Source organism: Macaca nemestrina, chromosome 7 (assembly GCF_043159975.1).
Source record: "Macaca nemestrina isolate mMacNem1 chromosome 7, mMacNem.hap1, whole genome shotgun sequence".
Taxonomy (NCBI): Eukaryota; Metazoa; Chordata; class Mammalia; order Primates; family Cercopithecidae; genus Macaca; species Macaca nemestrina.
Genome location: NC_092131.1, coordinates 133,369,686 through 133,388,819, shown reverse-complemented (window position 1 = coordinate 133,388,819; position 19,134 = coordinate 133,369,686). Strand labels below are relative to the sequence as shown.

Genomic DNA, 19,134 nt, shown 5'->3' with positions numbered 1-19,134 from the left:
TATAACACTCTTTAAATGACAAAATTATAGAAATGGAGAACGTAAGATTCTCTAGTGGTTTCCAGGGGTTAAGGAAGAGGCAGGGATAGGAAAGAAGTGGGTGTGACTGTAAAAGAGTATCATGTGAGATCCTTGTGGTGGGAAACATCTTGACTATACCAATGCCAATTTCCTGGCTGTGATAGTAAGCTATAGTTACCAACAGGGGAAACTGAGTAAAGGATACCTGGGATCTCCCAGTATTGTTTCTTAGAATTGCATATGAATCTACAATTAGTCTATAAGTCTTGCAGTTTTCTGGGGATGGAGAGAAAGAGAGTGTTGGTCAAATTTAGTTGAAAGATTAATGGTATCCTATAGATTTACTGGATGTCATGGCGGCTGATGTTGACCATAAGATGCGCCTGGTACTGGCAAGGTGCTGTGGATCACAGCTGTGGTATAATGAAACCAACCCTCAGCATCAAGACAGAGCACCTGGTTTCAAATTTCAACTTTATCACTTACTAATTCCTTGGTCTTTAGTAAGTCACTTCTAACTCAGTGCCTTGGTCTTCCCTATTCCTCTCCTCCACTCCCTGTGATTCAGACGGGGCTGACCTGTCTTCGCTGGCCAGGTATGGGCATAAGGCTGTTTTCTGACCATTCAGGGCCTCATCAATCTAGCCAGAATGACTGATTCTTGTATCAGGCTGCGATCAAGGCAAGATTAATTAGAGTCTTCCTCAAACTGCCTCCTCCTCTTTTCCTTCCTCCCCAAGAGCCATAAGAAAGGGCTCCTTCTTTTTCTCTGGAACCACAGACCCTAAGAATTACAAGGAACTCCCTAGAATCTTCCTCCTCAGCAACCTGGAAGAAGCAGTAACTTGACATTGTTAGAGTTCCTAACTATCCTCAAGGCAAAGGCCTATCCTCTATCCAGAGGCCTCAAGGCAAATACTGAAACAATAGCCTTTTTTACTTATGCTAATTTGAAAGAGGTTTCTGTCACTGGCACTTGAAAAAGTCATGATTATTACTTCCTTTAACCACGTTGAGTCTGTTGTGTTATCTCTAAAATAAGTGTAATAATAATAACAACAATTTCATTGGATTGTTGTACTTAATAGATCATACACATAAATCTGTGATCCTTTCCCCATTGCTAACTGCTTGATTAACCTGGGTAGAGTCATAGAGATGATTAGAAAAGAATAGGTTAAAAGGTCATACCTGGAGGGGATGTTAAAGGTCATCTAGATCACCCATTCAATATTCTCTTGAGTTTTGTGTTTTACAAAGGGGATAATAACAAATTTTGTGGTGCGGGGTACATAGTGTGGTTGGAGGGATCAAATGGCTTGATGAATATCAAAGCATTTTGCACAAAATGTAAGAAAATAGTTATTATCTTTCAAGGAGCTTGCAGTCTGGCAACAGAGATAAGGAATATTTCAAGAATCTTCTAGACAGGATTATAGTGTGCTTAAGAATAACCTGAGGAATGGGCAGGGTGATCAAAATGCAGATCTTCTTTTTACAAACACCCTGGTCATTCTGGTGCTGCACTCTGAGAATTGCTGCATGAGTGACCAGAGAAGAGGGTGAGAGCCCACGGAAAGGGAGGACTTGGACCTTGCTGCCACCATCATTGAAAGGCCAAGCTACGATGGCCTGGCCACCAGGAAAGTGCAGAAAGGGCAACTGGTCTGGAGTCAAGATGGATGCCTGGAGGACAGGCGACATAGGAGGTCTCCTCCAGGAGTAGACCTGGAGACAGCATTCAGGTGCCATGGATTGGCCCAGGGTGTGCTGCCATGGAGGACTGCTAAGGAATTGGGTGAGACAGGATCAGCTAGGGGAAGAAACCAAGTAAGGGTTCCATGGCAGGTGAAATCCCACGCTCAGCCTGGTCCCAGGGGGAGCTCTGAGATGGCAGGCATTGGCTATGGAGGTTGGCTGGATGGGGATCAATCCTTCCTATGTCCAGGTCTCCCTGTGGTGAGGCTGTTCCAGTGTCCAAGAACATTGCTCTGAAGGTCACAGTTGCTGCCATTAGCAGTAAAGCTCCAAAAAGCCAGAGGGTGAGATCTGAGAGAGTCTGGGCGGGAATCGACCATATCCACTAATGGGGTTGGATAGAACCTTGAGACTGGGTGTATTTTCAGGAAGGAGGAGGACGACATTTCAGAACCCTGGACTGAAAGCACTGTGGGATGGATTCACAGCTGCCCGAGCTGCCACTCTTGTGTTCTTATTTCTCATATTCCTAGCAAAACACAGATAAAAATCCAGAGAACGTTGGAATGTCACCCACCTTCCCACAACCCTCCCTCGGCCCCCCACCGCACACGAAAATGAAATATTTTTAGCTGTGCTCATTTGCTGTCTGTCTTTCCAGACAGAGTTGCATAAGAAGGGGCCGTTTTCCTCTCCACAGGATTGCAGGGGGACGGGTAAGCTGCACACGCGGATGGTAAAGCCATTTACACTCGAAGAGGCAGCCAGTGTGGCTCGAAGGAGTTGGCAGGTCCCAAACCTCATAAAGGGAAAACCTGAGGAGTGCCAGGGAGGCGAGGTGACTTCATACGGGGGATGATTTACTGCGAGGAATAACACACGAGCCCTCCCACTGCTCCTGCCTTTTTGGAATTTTGAAATCACAAAATGTTACAGCTGAGAGGACTTTTAAGAGCAGAGCATCTGGCCCAAACTGGTCATTACAAAGATGAGAAAACCGAGGCCTTAGCGTGGGGCAGAGAAAGGGACTAATATTTGTAAAGCAGAGGTACCACTAGGCCGGGGCACTGTGCTGGGCACCTCTCCCAGATTGTTCCATTCCCCATGTGGTTCCATGTCAGCCCCACTGTGGGGTGGGATTACGAATGTCTTGTTTTCATAAACAAAGATACAAACTCAGAGGCATAACAGAGCTTTCCCTGAGTCACACAGCTAAGCGGGGAGCTGAGATGAGAAGCCTTGTTTGTTTTTCTCAATCTTCAGGGTGAGTTGGAGATCAACTGTCTAGCCAGCCGGAAAAGAGCCTGTGCCTGCAACCTGCACTGACGTGTCAGTGCCACAAGGGCGGGGCAATATCTCTTTTGTTCGTTGCTCTATTCCAGTGCTTAGAATGGAGGCTGATACATAGTAGATGCCCAATAAACATCTGTTGCATGAATGAAGAAGCAAGCAAGCAAGCAAGCATTTATTATGCTCCACCTCCATGCAGCGACTTATCTCCATGGAAGATGAAATAGTCCTGGTCCTTGGGGTGCGCTCACTTGAGTTGATTGGACAGGTTGTACATATGGCAAATGCTGGAAAATGGTCCCAGGTGACACAGGCACGCATACGAGTCAGGGGTTGTCCAGCTGGGCCTGGGTTCAGGGCAGCTTTGAGGGGGTGTATTTCACCACTGCTCCACCTCCTCCATTCCCACTGTACTCTGGCAGAAAGGAATCTTGGTCTTCCCAGTCAGGGTCTTGACCTGAAACGTGCTTCTGATTCTCCATGTCCAGATCCCACCAGCCTTCACACTTAGCTTCAGTGCCATCTCCCACAGGAATCCTTCCCTGATTCCTTCCGCTGGCAGGGATTTCTTCCATGTTTGAGTTCCCATAACACTCGACCAGTACCTCTCTTGTGACACAGACCTTATCTTCTTTACTGACCCTAGGGTGGGTATCTGGTTCACCACAGTAGTCCCAAACGCCTAACAGAGAACCTTGACAAACTGGTGCTCCCCAAATGTATGAGTTGAGTGAGTAAACAGAGGAAAGGATGGAGAGGTGGGTACCAGACAGACCGGGTTGCCTGGTGCTTTTTGGAGTGGGTGGTTGTCTTCACGATAGAATTGGAAGAACACAAAAGCCCACTCCCCTGATCAAATACCACCCCCCCCCTCAAGTGGTGCTAACCCCTTGCACTTACTATTAGCCATTTACTGCTTTGAGTTGAGGTAGGGGTAGAGAACCTCTGTCCCCCTGGCTAAATGAAGCCTTGCCTTAATTTCAACTCATGCATGGAGCAAGAAGCAACAAGCACATTCTTATTTGGTGCTTATAGTTGCAAAAAAGGTGACATGACTATAAACACCTTGGTATAATGGCCTGGAAAAGTGATTTTCAAATTGTGTTCTGAGCCACCCCTGTTTATAGAGTTCCATAAACAGCTCTCTTCTATCTCCCTAATTGGTTTTACATTTTTCCCATTCAATTTGTTTGAAGAAATTTTACAGTAAGAAGTTTATAGATTCCCAAGATGGAAACATCCCACCCTGTGTCCCCTTCTGCCTGGCTTTCTCTATGTATTGTGGCCCCCCAGCCACCCTGGGAGCCTGGACCTGTGTAGGTAGTGAGACAGCCAGGTGGGAAGACAGACAGCCAAAGAAACTCCAGCACTGGGGTGGAGCCTCAGGAAGTCTGCACCGTTTGCAGCAGGGAGGAGCCTGGCCTCTCCTTCTCCTGTGTGGAATCTGGGATCCAAGCTGCCTGCAGGAAGCTCTCCAGCAAGGGGCTCTGATCTAGTGACAGTCCCTGTTTCCCCCTTTTCTTCCTTTTCACCCAATAAAACCCTGTCTTACTCAACATTCAAATTGTCTGAGAGCCTGAATTTTCATGGCCATGGGACAAAGAACCCCGTCTTTAGCTGAACTAAGGAAAAATCCTGCAACAGTAGCATTCAGGAGATAACCTCAAACTTCACGTTTCCCTCTCACCAGATTGCAGGCTTCCGGAGGACAGGGGCTGACCTTATGCATCGCATGTGCTCCAGCGCTGGGCACACTGCCTGGCACTCAGGAGCTGTTGGGTGTTTCTTCTTTAGTTTTTATTTTTTACACAAAAGGGGGAAATGGAATGGATGAATGAGATGGTTTGAGGTATTGGTGCATCTGGTGAAATCGTTGCTAGACATTTGACAGATGTATCTGGAACACTGTGGAGAAATGGCTGTGGGAATTTGGAAAACCAAGTCAATAGAGGGACGTGGGGGACCAGGAGAAAGCCATTCAGTCTAATGTTGGCCCAGCACGAGACCAAGCGCAGGCCCCTAGAGAGGCCGATCTCCGTTTCTTGCCTCCTGAGTGTCCTGGTGCACATGCATGGGGACACATTGGCCTTCACGTTCCAGTCTGTCCATACCCCTCCAGAAAGCACCCACCTCTTGGTCTCCTTTAGGGCCCAGGAGTATGTGCCCTCCTTAGAATGGGTGAAGTGGGCCTGTGGACATTTGACCAGAGAATTAGGGAGTCCCAGGAACTGGAAGTGTGGCTAGAGGGGAGGTGTGGGAGCCCCAGGTAGGGACATCCCTTTGGGCCTGGGAGCACCTCAATCTCTCTAGAGAGATGCAGTCAGAGGAGGGCCAGCATAGGGCCAGTGCAGGAATCCTGAGGGCCAGGTCTAACGGGTCAATGCCAGCGGGGAAGAAAGGGTTAAATGCCCCAGGAAATAAGCACGGTCACTATTTGATCCATCCAGAACCATTTCTACACAGGTGTAGTAATGGAAATAACGCTTACTGATTTAATTAAAATGTGTGCTTTTGGAAATACGGGAATAAAGGAAATGGGAGAGTCACAGGTAAAGTGTTAAATCCCAGACTACCAGGACAGGAGGTTAAGAGATTCTGTAAAAACAAGCAATTCAAGTAATAACATTGTAAACACATACATATTTATTTTTAAAAACTTAGAAATCAAAACCAGAAGAAAGAGCTAAAAGAATTGAAAGTTGGTGCCATTAGGGACAGGAACCAAGAGTGGGGGGCAGGAGATGACAGTTTTTCATGAATTTTTGTAAAAGAGAAGATATCAGCCAGGCATGGTGGCTTATGACTAGTCTCAGCTACTCAGGAGGCTGAAGTGGGAGGATCAATTGAGCCCAGGAGTTTGAGGCTCCAGTGAGCTATGATTACTCCACTGCACTCTAGCCACAGACTGAGACCCCAGCTCTAAAACCAATTAAAATAGAAAAAAAAAAAAAAAAAGAAGAAGAAGAAAATATCCATGTATATCTTTATGTAGAAGTTTGGTACTCACTATTTGTTACAGCTATATTCTGGTTATCTTTTGTTGTAAAACAAATTACAAACTGTAGTGGCTTCAACATTGCCTTTTAATTATATCTCATTGTTCTGTGGGCCAAGAAATTCAGGCAGAGTTCAAATCAGCAGTTCTGTGTTCGTGAACTTGGCGGAGGTTACTTAGTAGCAGTCAGCTGGGTGATGGGCTATCAGTGGGTCTAGGATGGCCTCATTCACATACGCGTCTGGCACCTTGGCAGGGTGAGTTGGCAGACTGGGCTTAGTTTGGACTGTTGGTCTGAGCATATATACGTGCCCTTTCCAGTACTGGAAGTCTCAAGGACCTTCGATATAGGAAGGACTTCTTCTATCATGGCTCAGGGCTCCCAGAGACAGTAAGGGCCAGGTGAAATTCTCAAAGTTTCTTATGGCTTAGCCTCAGAAGCCCCAGTCCATCACTTTACCATCTTCTGCTCAAGCAGGTACCTAAAGCCAGCCCAGCTTCAAAGGGAGAGGAATTTGACTCAGAGCAGTAGCAAAGAAATGGTGGTATCTTTAATTTCCACATCTACCTTGCTCCTTCTAAGGATTTGAGTAGTTTACATTATTTTTAAGTAATAAAATAATTAAAAATGTTTTTACTATATTGGGAATTTAGAAAACGTGTTTTGGCCCCTGCATACCTTTTTGTCTGTTCTTGTTTATGCCACTGATTAAGACCTGCTATACAGTGATGAATAAATGTGGCAATGCAACCATGCTGGTCTCATTCTTGATTTCAGAGGGAAAGTGTTCCACATGGTACTCCAAGGATCACGTCTGCGGTAGGATTTTTGTAGGTACTTTTTTATCAGCTTAATAAAGTTCATTTCTGGCCAGGTGTGATGGCTCATGCCTATAATCTCAGCACTTTGGGAGGCCAAGGTGGAAGGATTGCTTGAGCCTAGAAGTTCAAGACCAGCCTGGACAACATAGAGAAACCCCATCTCTAAAATTTTTTTAAAATTAGCCAGGCATGGTGGCACACTCCTGTGGTCCCAGCTTCTAGGAAGGCTGAGGCAGGAGGATCACTTGAGCCCAGGAAATCAAGGCTGCAGTGAGCTCTGATTATATCACTGCACTGTAGCCTGGGCAATAAAGCAAGACTTTGAATAAAAGAAGAATGAAAGAAAGAGAGAGAGAGAGAGAAAGAAGAAAGGAGGAAAGAAAGAAAGGGAAGGAAGGAAGGAAGGAAGGAAGGAAGGAAGGAAGGAAGGAAGGAAGGAAGGAAGGAAGGGAGGGAGGGAGGAAGGGAATGAAGGAAGGAAGGAAAGGAAGAGGAAGAAAGAGTGAGAGGAAGGAAGGAGGGAAGAAAGGAAAGGAAGGAAGGAAGGAAGGAAAGAAAGAAAAAGAAAGAAAGAAAAAAGAAAGAAAGAGAAAGAAAGAAAGGGAGAGGAAGAAAGAGAGAGAGGAAGGAAGGAGGGAAGAAAGGGAAGGAAGGAAGGAAGGGAAGGAAGAAAGAAAGAAAGAAAAAAGAAAGAAAGAAGGAAAGAAAGGAAGAAAGAGAAAGGAAGGAAGGAAGGAAGGAGAAAAAAAAGAAAGTTTATTTATATTAGTTTGCATTCCTGAATTTGTAGCACTATTTTTGAAAATAATGTGCTTATATGATCTTTTGGTTAAATAAAAATTAAACGTGAAAGATGACTTTGGTAGCCATGTGGAGGAAGAACACAAATGATGAGTTTAGAGGTGGAGAGGCTGGGGGAGACCAGAGGATGTCTGGGGGAAGGGCAGCAAGCCAGGGCCTGTGGAGGAGACTTTTTGGTGGGAGGGATACCAAGGCAAGGACTGAGTGAGGAGCTGCAGGTCTGAGTTCCCAGGACACTCACATGTCGGGGGACTGAGGGGTCATTTGAGGACAGCAACACCACAGGGCAGGAGAGGCAGGCGTCCCAGGCTGGCCACGAATGAGATGTGGGGTGTGGAGGCTCAGTCCCGCCTTGACTGCTGCTGCTGCGGTGGCCGGGTGGACCCCTCTAGTCATATCTCTGACCGTCACTCAGGCACCTTCATGACAGCTGGGGAAGGGTCCCAGGGTTTCTGTGGCAATAGGGCAAAAAATCCCAGAAGAGGAGAAAGAAAACCACGAAATCAAATCTGGCTCTGAAATAAAAATAGCCAGTAGTTGAGAATTTTAAGAAAGGAGAAACAAAAACAGTGTTGGTACATGAGTCACACCGACTTCTCCCAATTACCAGTTTTTAGGCTCCAAATAAAACTTCCAACAGAGGAGCCTTGGAATGTCAGTGGTGGCCAGGACGCTGAGCTCCGACCCCTCCTGCCAACCTTGCGTTTGGCGCTCTCCTGTGGAAACAGTCATCCTTCCTGCCCAGGGCTGTATGCCTCCTCTGGCATATGGAGGCAGGAGACCTGGCCCAAGCTATACCCATCTTTGAGTCTCAGTTTCCCCCTTGGCAAAGCAAGGAGCCTGGACTGATTTTCATCTTTGACATGGCTATTGTGCTCAAATATGGCTGTTGTGCTCAAATATGGTGGAGTGCTCAAAGAGCACTCAGTCAGGACTGAGGACAAGACAAATGGCAGGAATATTCCAGACCGTCAGTCAGTTTCAGGCCTGTGAACATCAGGTGAGTCCACCTTGCTGAGCTCAACTGTTGCATAAAGTCACAAATGCCACATTCTATCATAGACACTGACCTCAGGACCCAAGTCTGTGGGATCCCATTCCATGGAGCAATGCACAGAGACCCTGATGCTCAGGCTCAGGAGTTGCCAACACTTACTGACGAGGGGCATGAGCGTAGTGGCTGAGAGGCTCCTGGCACCTGGACGACCAGGGTTTGAATTCCGCCTCTACCTCTTACCGGATGAGTGATGTTGAGCAAGGTCCCATAGGAAATGGATGTTTGAGCAGAGTCTGCAGGAGGGGCTGTTTGCAGAGGTGTGTGCAGAACCCACAAAGAATGGGGCAGCCCAGAAGGCTGTGCAACCTCTGGAACTGGAGGGATCAGGAAAAGGGGCAAGGGGCATGTGAAGAAAGCGGTGGCAGCTGGAGCCCTGGGAGAGGGCCTGAGGGTGGGACCTGAGGCCAGGGGAAGAGGAAAGCAGCTCTGCTAAAACCAAGGCTGGCAGGAAGGGAGCTTGGCAAATACTCTGACCCCCTGTACTCCTGCCAGTGCCCCTGTGGGCTGAATCCAACTAGAAGCTAGAGGACAATGCAGTGGGTAAAGTTGAGGGCAGAGATCAGCCCTCAGGGCACAGAGTAGGGACGAGAAAGGTGGAGGGTGGGTCTGAAGGGCAAAGACCAGCACACGTGAACTTTCTGGGCCTCTGTTTCCTGATTTGTAAAATGGTGATGATAACAACACCCACGGCATAGTAATATTGCCATAATAAATGTCTCTCTCTCACTCTCTCTCTCTCGCTGTCTATCCACTTATCTTTCTATCTATCCAGTACTTAGAACAGTGCCTGGCACATAGGCATGATATATAAACATCTGCTATTTTACCTATGTTATTACCATGCTCCCACTCACATTTGTTCCCTTCCTCCAGGCACCCAAGTTTACATCTTCCTTTTTACCCCAGTGTGCTTCCTGTCAGCTGGCTCATGGGAAGGGTCTATTAATCAGCTCCCACTAAGGTGTACATAACTGATCATGACTTCAGGAGCTACCTCTGCCTGGGAGCACTTGCATTTTACAGGAACTGCTGCATCTTCCTTACGGTGTGAAATTCTGATGGTGGAACCTCAGGTCTTTTGTTGCTGTTGAAATTACAGGGGAGTGGTCTCCTCTTCCTGCACTGAATAATAATAACCAGTGGGGAAGATACTGGGGAGCAGGGAGGCTTCTGTAGTGCAGAGAGTGGCCCCTGCCCAGGGACAGAGCTGTGAGTCTCTGATAGGAGGAGGTGGTCAAGCTCCAGCCACTTGCCAACTTTGCCAACTTGCCAACTCTGGAGAAGCCAGCTCTGACCCTAAGCCTGGAAGAAGGGTCCTCTCCCCCTCAAAGCTGGGGCAGAGCCCCTTCAGGGGCCCAGATAGGGAGGTGCTCAGAGAGGAGTAACACGGCCCCAGGTTCCCCAGGAGGCTGGTGGTGAGTCTGGGATTTGAACCAAGAGGCCTGACCCCCAGGCCAGGGTCCTTCCTTCCCCTGCCCCCATCCCACCCTTCTCTGCTCTGGAGTACACACCCTTGAGTGGCCGGAGACATCCCTGGGCGGCAGTCTGACCTCACAGTTGGCCCTGGAGCAGTTCAGCCTTTCAGCCAGAGGGAAATATGTGTCCCAGAGAGGGTCCAAGAGTGACTCAGGCTGAGTGTGGACTGTTCGTGCTGCTGAAGCCCCTCCATCCTTGGCTCTGTCTGGCAGTTATGGCCTCTCTCCTGGGCCAGGTGGCTGTGGCCATGACTCTCCTCATTCCCATCTACGGAACTGCCCCTCAAGTAAGGTTTCAGTTGACCTCAGAATGGCCTTCTCTCCACCCCACGGCCTGTGAGTTCTCCAGGTCATTGGTCATATGCTCTGGGACACACATGTGAGCTGATTGTTTATGCAGTGTTTGCTCACAATAGCAACAAGCACCCCTTCTTCTGCAGCCCTTTGATGGCAAGATGCTGTCACACAGGAGGGGCTACAAAGTAGCTGGCAGCAGAAAGCATCCACAAAACAAGCTCAGGCTAGTGAAAGAGTCTGGCAAACAAGCTCAGACTCAAGAAATCATCAAAAGAAGAAGAGAAAAGAAAAAAAAAAACCAACAACAACAAGCTCAGGCTCAAGCTCTTTCCTCTCAGCTCGTGACTCATTTGTATGCATAGGCCTTGCTCCATGGTGTCAGGGTCAGCTCCCCTTGGCCACATCTCAGCCTTGTGAACCTTTGTGAACCCTGACACAGCATCACTTCCAACCCAGGTGCTTCGGATTCCAGGGTTGAGAAGAGGAGGCTGTGGTGCATCAAGGATCTTAGAAACACAACGAAATCTCAAGACATTAAAATCAAGAGGTTCTTAATTTTGCATGAATGTGCAGTTTTCTTGTGGTCTGTGCTCCCATCAGATTCTCAAAGTGCCCCTGTATTAATCAGGGTAGACTAGGTAATGCTGTGGTAACAAACAATCCCAAATTCTGATAACAGAATCCCAAGTGACTGATAACAAGGGTGAATCTTCAGACAGCCACTGGATGGAGTCTATTTCCTGTCCCTGTTTTTCCCTAACATCCAGCTGCCCGTCTGTGTAAGAATAAACAAAATAAGAAAAGCCAAATGTAACCAAATTGTCATATTGATTTTCCTTTGTGTGACAGATACACAAAGAACCAGGTGTTTTATGAGGCACAACCTCATTTAATCTTGTGAGGCAGAGGAGGAAACTGAGGCTTGCAGAAGGGAAGTGACTTTCCCTAAGTCACCTGGCTAGTTGTCTAGTCAGAAGCTGGGCTGAGATTTGAACCCAAGCCCCGCCTAGTAGCTACACTGACTGAACACAACCACATGCGATGTTTCCACATGCGATGTTTCCAACCACATTGCTACTGGTTCTAGTACTTGTATTGTGCTTTTGAGTTTACATAGCATTTCCATTAGTTTGGCAAATATTTACAAGCACCTCCTGTATTAGTCCGTTCTCACACTGCTGATAAAGACATACCTGAGACTGGGCAATTTGCAAAAGAAAGAGGTTTAATGGACTTAAAATTCCACGCAGCTGGGGAAGCCTCACAATCATGGCAGAAGGCAAGGAGGAGCAAGTCACATCTTACATGGATGGCAGCAGGCAAAGAGAGAACTTGTGCAGAGAAACTCCTGTTTTTAAAATCATCAGATCTCGTGACACCCATTCATTATCACGAGAACAGCATGGAGAGACCTGCCCGCATGATTCAATCATCTCCCACCGGGTCCCTCCCACTGCACGTGGGAATTATGGGAGTTACAAGTTGAGATTTGGGTGGGACACAGAGTCAAACCATATCACCTCCCATGTGCTGGCACTGTTCTAGATGCTAGGGTTCTAGGGGTGAATACAATTGACACAGGGCACATGGAAGGGCAGAGAATAGATTGGGGGTAGCAAAGAGAATTGTTGGACCAGTGACTAATGAGGAGTCAAAGCTTTAACTGGAAGGAATGGCACCTGCTGGGAGCTTCAGGCTCCATAGCAGATTGACCAGAATCATTCGTGTGCCTTCCACAGCAAACTAAGTCACTCTACAACCAAGGCAGGGGGAAGTTTCCCAAAAGGAATCCTGGAGACGTCTCCACACCACAAAGCCTGGGCTGCATTTTTTAAACTGTGGAATCACATTCACCATTTTGTCCCCAGTGGCATGGGATCTGGTTCAGAGAAGATTTTCCCCAAATATTTATGGAATGAATGGGTTAACAAACAAATGAATGGATGGATGGTGACTGAGGCTGGGCAATGCCCTTTTACTCTATAGGCCTCTGTTTCCTCATCTGTCCACCAAAGTGATCTCCAAGGGCCTCTTTCTCACTGACATCTGACAGCAGAAACAGAGACCGTGTGTCAGTCTCCAAAGCTGACTTCTGTATTGTGTGGGTAATTTTGCCCCAGAGACAATTGTTCACACTGTGATCATGGGAATTGATTCCAGCAGCATTGTTGTGGAGATAGTTAGAATTCTCTAGGGCCAGAGTAGCTGTGCTGAAGGACTCTGTGGCCAGGATTCATGGTTGGATGCAGATGGGTGTGACTCTAGGAGCAGAGACAGGAAATGTTTTTTCCCCAAATACCTCTTCTGCTGCTGCCTGAAATTCCACCATTTTTGATTTATTCCACTGGGTTCAGCATTGCCCTTTCCTTTGGTGGGTCTTCTCTATAAGTGCTAAAAGCCTTCGTGGACTGATGGAGCTTTTAAATAAAATTTAATTCTTTTCTTAAACTTATTTTTCGGAGATGAGGTCTCATTCTGTCACCCAGGCTGGGGTGCAGTGGCACGATCATAACTCACTGCAGCCTCGACTTCCTGGGCTCCAGGGATGCTCCCACCTCAGCATTCCAGTAGCTGGGACTACAAGCTCATGTCTTCATGCAATTTTTTTTAAGAGACGGGGTCTTGCTATATTGCCCAGGAAGGTCTCAAACTCCTGGGCTCAAGGAACCCTTCTGCCTTGACTCCCCAAAGTGCTGGGTTTACAGGTGTAAGCGACAGCACCCACCCAAATTCAATTTCTGATTGCCTTTTATATGCCAGCCTCTGCACAGAGGGACTGAGATAGATACGAAAATAGTAACTATGACAATAATATACCATTTTTTTCAATTAAAAAGTTTTAAATTGATACATAATATTTGCACATGTTTTTGGGGTACATGAGATAATTTGATACGTTCATAAAATGTGTAAAGATCAAATCAGGGTAAACTGAGATATCCATCACCTTAAATATTTATCTTTTCTTTCTGCTGGGAACATTAGAATTATTATCTTCTAGCTGAAATACATAATAAATTAATGTTAATTATAGTCACCCTACTTATCTATCAAACCCCAGGTCTCATTTCTTCTATCTAAGTGTATATCGGTACCCATTAATCAACTTCTCTCCATCTCCCCCCTCCTTCCTCCTCTTCTGGCCTCTGGTAACCACAAATCTACTCTCTACCTTCATGACATCCACTTTTCAGCTCCCACATGAGTGAGAACATGCAATATTTATCTTTCAGTGTTTGGCTTATTTCACTGAACATAATGACCTACAGTTCCATCCATGTTACTGGCAGATGATAGGATTTCATTCTTTTCTATGGCTGAATACTATTCGTCTGTGCATATGTACCACATTTTCTTTATGCATTCATCCACTCATGGGCATTTAGGTTGATTCTATAACCACCGTTTGTTGAGAATTTAGTATGTAGCAAATTGGTTACATTAGCTCTTACCTCAACCCTTGGAGATATGTATGTATCTTTGGCGACATTTTACAGATGAGAAAATTGAGTCACAGAGGCTGAGACACTTGCCCAATGTAACATAACCGAATTTCTCCTGTTGCATAGCCACTGTGCTACAGCCACCTGACCTATGAGGGTCTATGTCTAGTGGGGAGAAAGACCTGGTGGTAGAACAGAATCCGTGCTAAACAGAGGAATAAGCAGTTAGCCATGAGGCAGCCAGGTGTAGATGATCAGGCTGAGATTTTATTCCAGCTGGTTCTTGAAGGACAAGAAGGATTTTCGTATACTGAGAAGGAAAGAGGGAAGTCACACCTGGGAAAGTTACAGGAGCCAAACCCCACACAAGGCTGTCTGTGTGTTGGCCTCAGGTTGGGTGAAGAATACAGGAGAATACAGTGAATGGAAGAAGAGACATGAGTCGTGTGGGTCAGGTCACGGAAGTCAATGGGGGAGCCACTGAGGTTGTAGCAGAGTGGAAAACTGTGAGGTCTGCTTTGAAATACTCCCTCTCTTGAAAAACTGTCACAGGCTAGAGAGGGCTGGGCAGACATAATAACTAAACATAATAAGGCGTCCTGGATGGGATCCTGGAACAGAAAAAGGACATCAGGAGCAAAACTGATGGTACCCAAACAGGTATGGAGTTTAGCTAATAGCAATGTACCAGTGTTGATTCATTAGTTATGGTAAATGTATGAAAGCATTTAACAATAGGGGAAACTAGATGAAGGGTCTATGGGAACTCTGTATTATCTTCGCAAGTTTTCTATAAATCACAAACTCTTCTTAAATACATTTATTTAAATAAAAACGTTTACTCCCTCTGCAGGCAGTGTGGAGGATGGAGTTGAGTGGGGAGGGTCAGGATGCAGAGAGCGTGTGTGAAGGAGGCCACCACCATCCTACTGTGGCAAGGACCTGTGACCTGCAGGGGCCAGAGGGCCTGGAGGGAAGGGGGCAGAAATGGAAAACACACTGGCACTGGGGGAGGCAGAACCTGGCAACTGGTTGGATGTGAGGGCTGAGCTGGAGGCATGAGTCAAAGGTGATGTGACTCTCCTGTCCTGAGCCCAGTGACAGGCGCAGAGCAGATCTCATAAAAGGAAGGATAGGATTGCCATAGACCAACATGGGCAGCTTGGGGAGAGAGGAAACACACCAAATTCAATACCACTCAGCAATCCTGTGTTCTGATCATGACGTTGTTTATTGGGTAGTGAGATTCTTCACAATGGTGCCTTCCAAACTATTGGTGGTCAAGAACCAGGTTTTTTGTTTTTTAAGTGTATTTCCAGTCCAGGGAAGAGCAATGTTTTGGTCTATATCCTGTTCAGTGAGACAAGTCCATGGAGACTGTGTCTGGATGTCAGGCATTTTTAAAGTGTTGTAGAAGTTTTTGATCCCTTACTCTCCATTTTTATTTTTATCTCACTGCAGACCAGTTAAAACATTGTTTATGGACCGGCTCTAGTCCACTTTAAACCTCCAACTATCTGAGGGTTAGGGACTACGAATCTCAATTTACAAATGAGAGAACTGAGACTCAAAGAGATTTAGAAACTATCCAAGGGCTCACAAAACTGGTAAGTTGCAGAGAGCAGGGATTTGTTCTGTGATCTGTCTATCTCTAGAAGCAAAGTTCCCATTCGCTGCCCGTGACCCATCAGTGCTCAGGCAGTCCTGCTGCTGGCCTCTTGCCTCCTGCCCTGCAGGTTGTTTTCAAAGCTTGTCTTCACTCCTCTTCCCTGGAGGCTGAATCATGGGTTGCTTTGACTCAAGAAAAGGAGGATGTGGAGGGGAGTGTCTAAAAAAACCTTTGCCAGAGGTGACCTCATAACCATCTCCCCTGGGGCTCAGTGGACCGTGGAGAGAGCTCAGCCAGTGAAGACCTCAACAGAGTGGCCAAGAGCACTGACCCTGACACTGGCATAATTCCAGTCTCTGCCACTGACAGATTAGGAAGGGAGAGAGGTCACACAGGGAGGTCACACACGGAGAGAAGGTCCAAGGCTCGCCCCTTTGGTGAACTCAGGCAGCGCTTAGCAGCAGCTACAAACAACAATGGAAAGGTTGGAGAACCCATCACATGCCAGACACAGGGCTCAGTGCGCAGATACCAATTTGTGTTTACTTTTGCTCTGTGGAAAATCAGGAGGATAAGGTCTATTTGGTTTTTACTTTCCCCAACGAGTTATCTCCCACTCTGAGACTGAAGCTGGACTTTTGGGCTTCCTCTCTGCAGGGCCGTGTGCAAAGATGAGAGGGAAGTGTGTTGGAAGCAATCTTTTCAGGCTTCTGAGAAAGCCCAAGCTTGCAGAGGAAATGGTGCCAGAGAAAGGCACAGACAGTGCTTCTGGAAGGCGAGGTGGCCACGGAGATTGGAAGATTCTCCAGCCCTCAGGAAAGGGGCTGAAAATCTGTGTGTGTATGAGTTGGGGGACCCTCCTGGGGCAATGGCTATACTGTCTGCCTAGGGAGGCTTCCAGCCTCTTCAAAGATGCATTCATTCATCAGAGAGTCACCAAAACCCAACCGTGTCTAGGTCCTGGGGACAGAGTGATAAACAAGACAGACTTTCAGAAAATAACAGCATATTTCTTGCACACTGCATTTCATAGAGCCAGAGGCTATCCTCCAGCTCCTAGCTGGGGTAGTTCCTCTTTGCTTGAATTCTCCCTTCCAGCCTCTGCTTGTTCGTCCTATTTCACAGCAGAGAGACACTCTCTTGCTCAAAACCTTGATATACAGTGGCTCCATTTTGGCAAGGATAAAGCACAGGTTCTTTGTCAGAGTGCAGGAGGTCATTAGAATAGAATGAATGGTATCACCATCACTTGCACACACTCCTTGGGTGCATGTTTCCCCCTCACCCTCTAGGACCAGGCTCAGCTGCTGCCCTTCTAGCCTCATTTCCCAGCACATGCGTTCCCCTTGTATTGTGCTCTGGCAACACCATCACTCCTTACAGTTCACTTTCCAGTCTCTGCTCCCTTCTTCAGAATGCTTCCTCTGTTCCAACTGAGTTCCGGATTTTTCATTTCTCTGTATATTGAAATCTTACTAATCACCCAAGGCCTAGCTCACATATCACCTCCACTGGGAAGCCTTCTGATTTCCTGAGTTAGAAAGAACACTTACCTATTCTCCATTCCCAGCCAACTTGACATACACATACTCATTATAACCTCCTCACTCCTAGTCAACACTTTGCATTTCTTCTGAAGTGTGTTCTGAAGAACACCTTGCTGGTAGGCTACTCTCTATTTGGCCCTCACACTGTTCCTGCCCATGTAGAATCTGCTTATCAAGGCAGTGTATTAGTCAAGGTTCTCCAGAGAAGCAGAACCAGAAGGATGGACTGACTGATTGACTGTGAGGAATTGGCTCACACAATTATGGAGGCTGACAAGTCCCACAGTCTGATGTCTGCAAACTGGAGACCCAGGAAAGCCAGTGGTATATTTCAGTCCAAGTCCAACAGCCTGAGAACTAGGGGAGCTGATGGCATAAATCCCAGTCCAAGGGACACGGAAGATGAGATGAGATGTCCCAGATCAACAGACAGACAGGAAACAAAAGGGCAAATTCTTCTTCCTTTACCTTTTTGTTCTCAGACTGGATGATTCAGACCCACATTGGTGAGTGCATTCCACTTTACTGAGCCCACTGGTTCAAACGCTAACCTTATCTGGAAACACACTTACAGAGGCACCCACAAATAACATTTAATTTGGCTATCCTTGGCAAGTCAAGTTGACACATACAATTAACCATCATAGGCTGTTGTTTGCAAACCTGTTTATCTGAATTGTTCTGTCATTGTTGATGACACATCTACGGAGGCTTAGCATACAACCAGTTCAGAGGGAGCAGGGGGACAGAAGGTTTCAAAAGAAATGGCTCCAGGAAACAGGAACCTAAGCTTACATGGTGTGTTTAACTCAATAGAGAAATGTTTATAGTTCTGGACAAAGTTAGGGGCTAAATTACTCGTAGGTTCATAGAGAGTAAATAAATGAAAGGGAAAAGCAATTATTAGCTGAAAAAACAAAAGCTGTTCAAAAGAAAGAAAATATCATTGTAGTACACTAGGTGGCTCAGCTGTGAACAATATTTATATAATCATAGTCATGTCAATACTGAATAAGAGACAGATAAAAATTGTGATACAATCATATTGAAACAATGGGAGTCTGGGAAGTGTTGTGTCTGCATGTGTACATGTGCTTGTGTGTGTGCACACATGTGTACTTCTGTGTATGTTAGGATTAGGAGAGAAGTGTAAGAGAGCTAAGCTATCATCTTTGACATTTATGGCTAATGTCAAAAAAAGAAAAGTCAAGAATCAATACTGATAAGATATCAGCATTCCCATATTAATTACAGCATTATTCACAATAGCCAAGATACAATGTAGAGGAGAAAATATAATTTATTTTCCTTCCCTCATAGCTTCTTATCTGAGATGTTCTCCTGTAAACAAAATTCAGATTAGCAAGAGAAAAACCAGCAAAAATGTATTGGTGTGTGCTGTACCCATCACAGGGGAGAAGGAATATTTCTCTCTCAAGGCAGTGGCTTAGGGGCCTTGCTTAAACAGTATTTTTTAAAGCAGCCATAAATTCTATAGTGACAAGACAAAGAAGAGAGCAACTTCAGGATTCCACAAGGCAGCAAATTGTAGGAAGGTAAATTTATGGGAAGAGTAAAGTCTGCACCTAGATCTTCTGGCACTGCTGTCTATGAGTTGATAAGCAAGGATTGGAAAGAAGCCCCTCATTAGGCAGGAAAAGGCAAGGAGGATGGCAGGAAGATCTGTTCCTATAAATCACCATTAGGCAAGCAGAGGGAGGGGCAGAGTGTCCCCCTACGTTTTAACCTTCTTCAGTTCGACAATCACCAGTGTTCCAGAAAGGAATATTTTTGTTTCCTTCAATTGAATCAACTTATATCAATCAATGGATGAATAGATGAAGAAAACATGGTGTATATACACAATGGAATACTATTCAGCCATGAAAAGTAAGGAAATCCTGATATTTGCAACAATATGAATGAATCTGGGGGGGCATTATGTTAAGAGAAACCACCCATGCACAGAAAGACATGATCTCACCTATATGTGAAATCTAAAATAGTCAAAATCATAGAAACAGATTGAAATGATGGTTAATAAGGGCTGGGGGTTGAGGAAAGTCGGGTCATATTGGT

The 19,134-nt window shown here is 46.1% G+C and overlaps 1 long non-coding RNA gene across 1 annotated transcript; it reads right to left on the bottom strand.

Annotated features, from left to right (window-relative positions):
- Positions 1-7,463: 7,463 nt before the first annotated feature.
- Positions 7,464-10,995, bottom strand: LOC105487968 (uncharacterized). The gene is made up of 3 exons (XR_011625421.1): positions 10,196-10,995; positions 9,539-9,806; positions 7,464-8,343 (listed from the first exon to the last, which is right to left on the bottom strand). It is a non-coding gene; the product is annotated as an uncharacterized lncRNA (long non-coding RNA).
- Between the last annotated feature and the right edge of the window lie 8,139 nt (positions 10,996-19,134).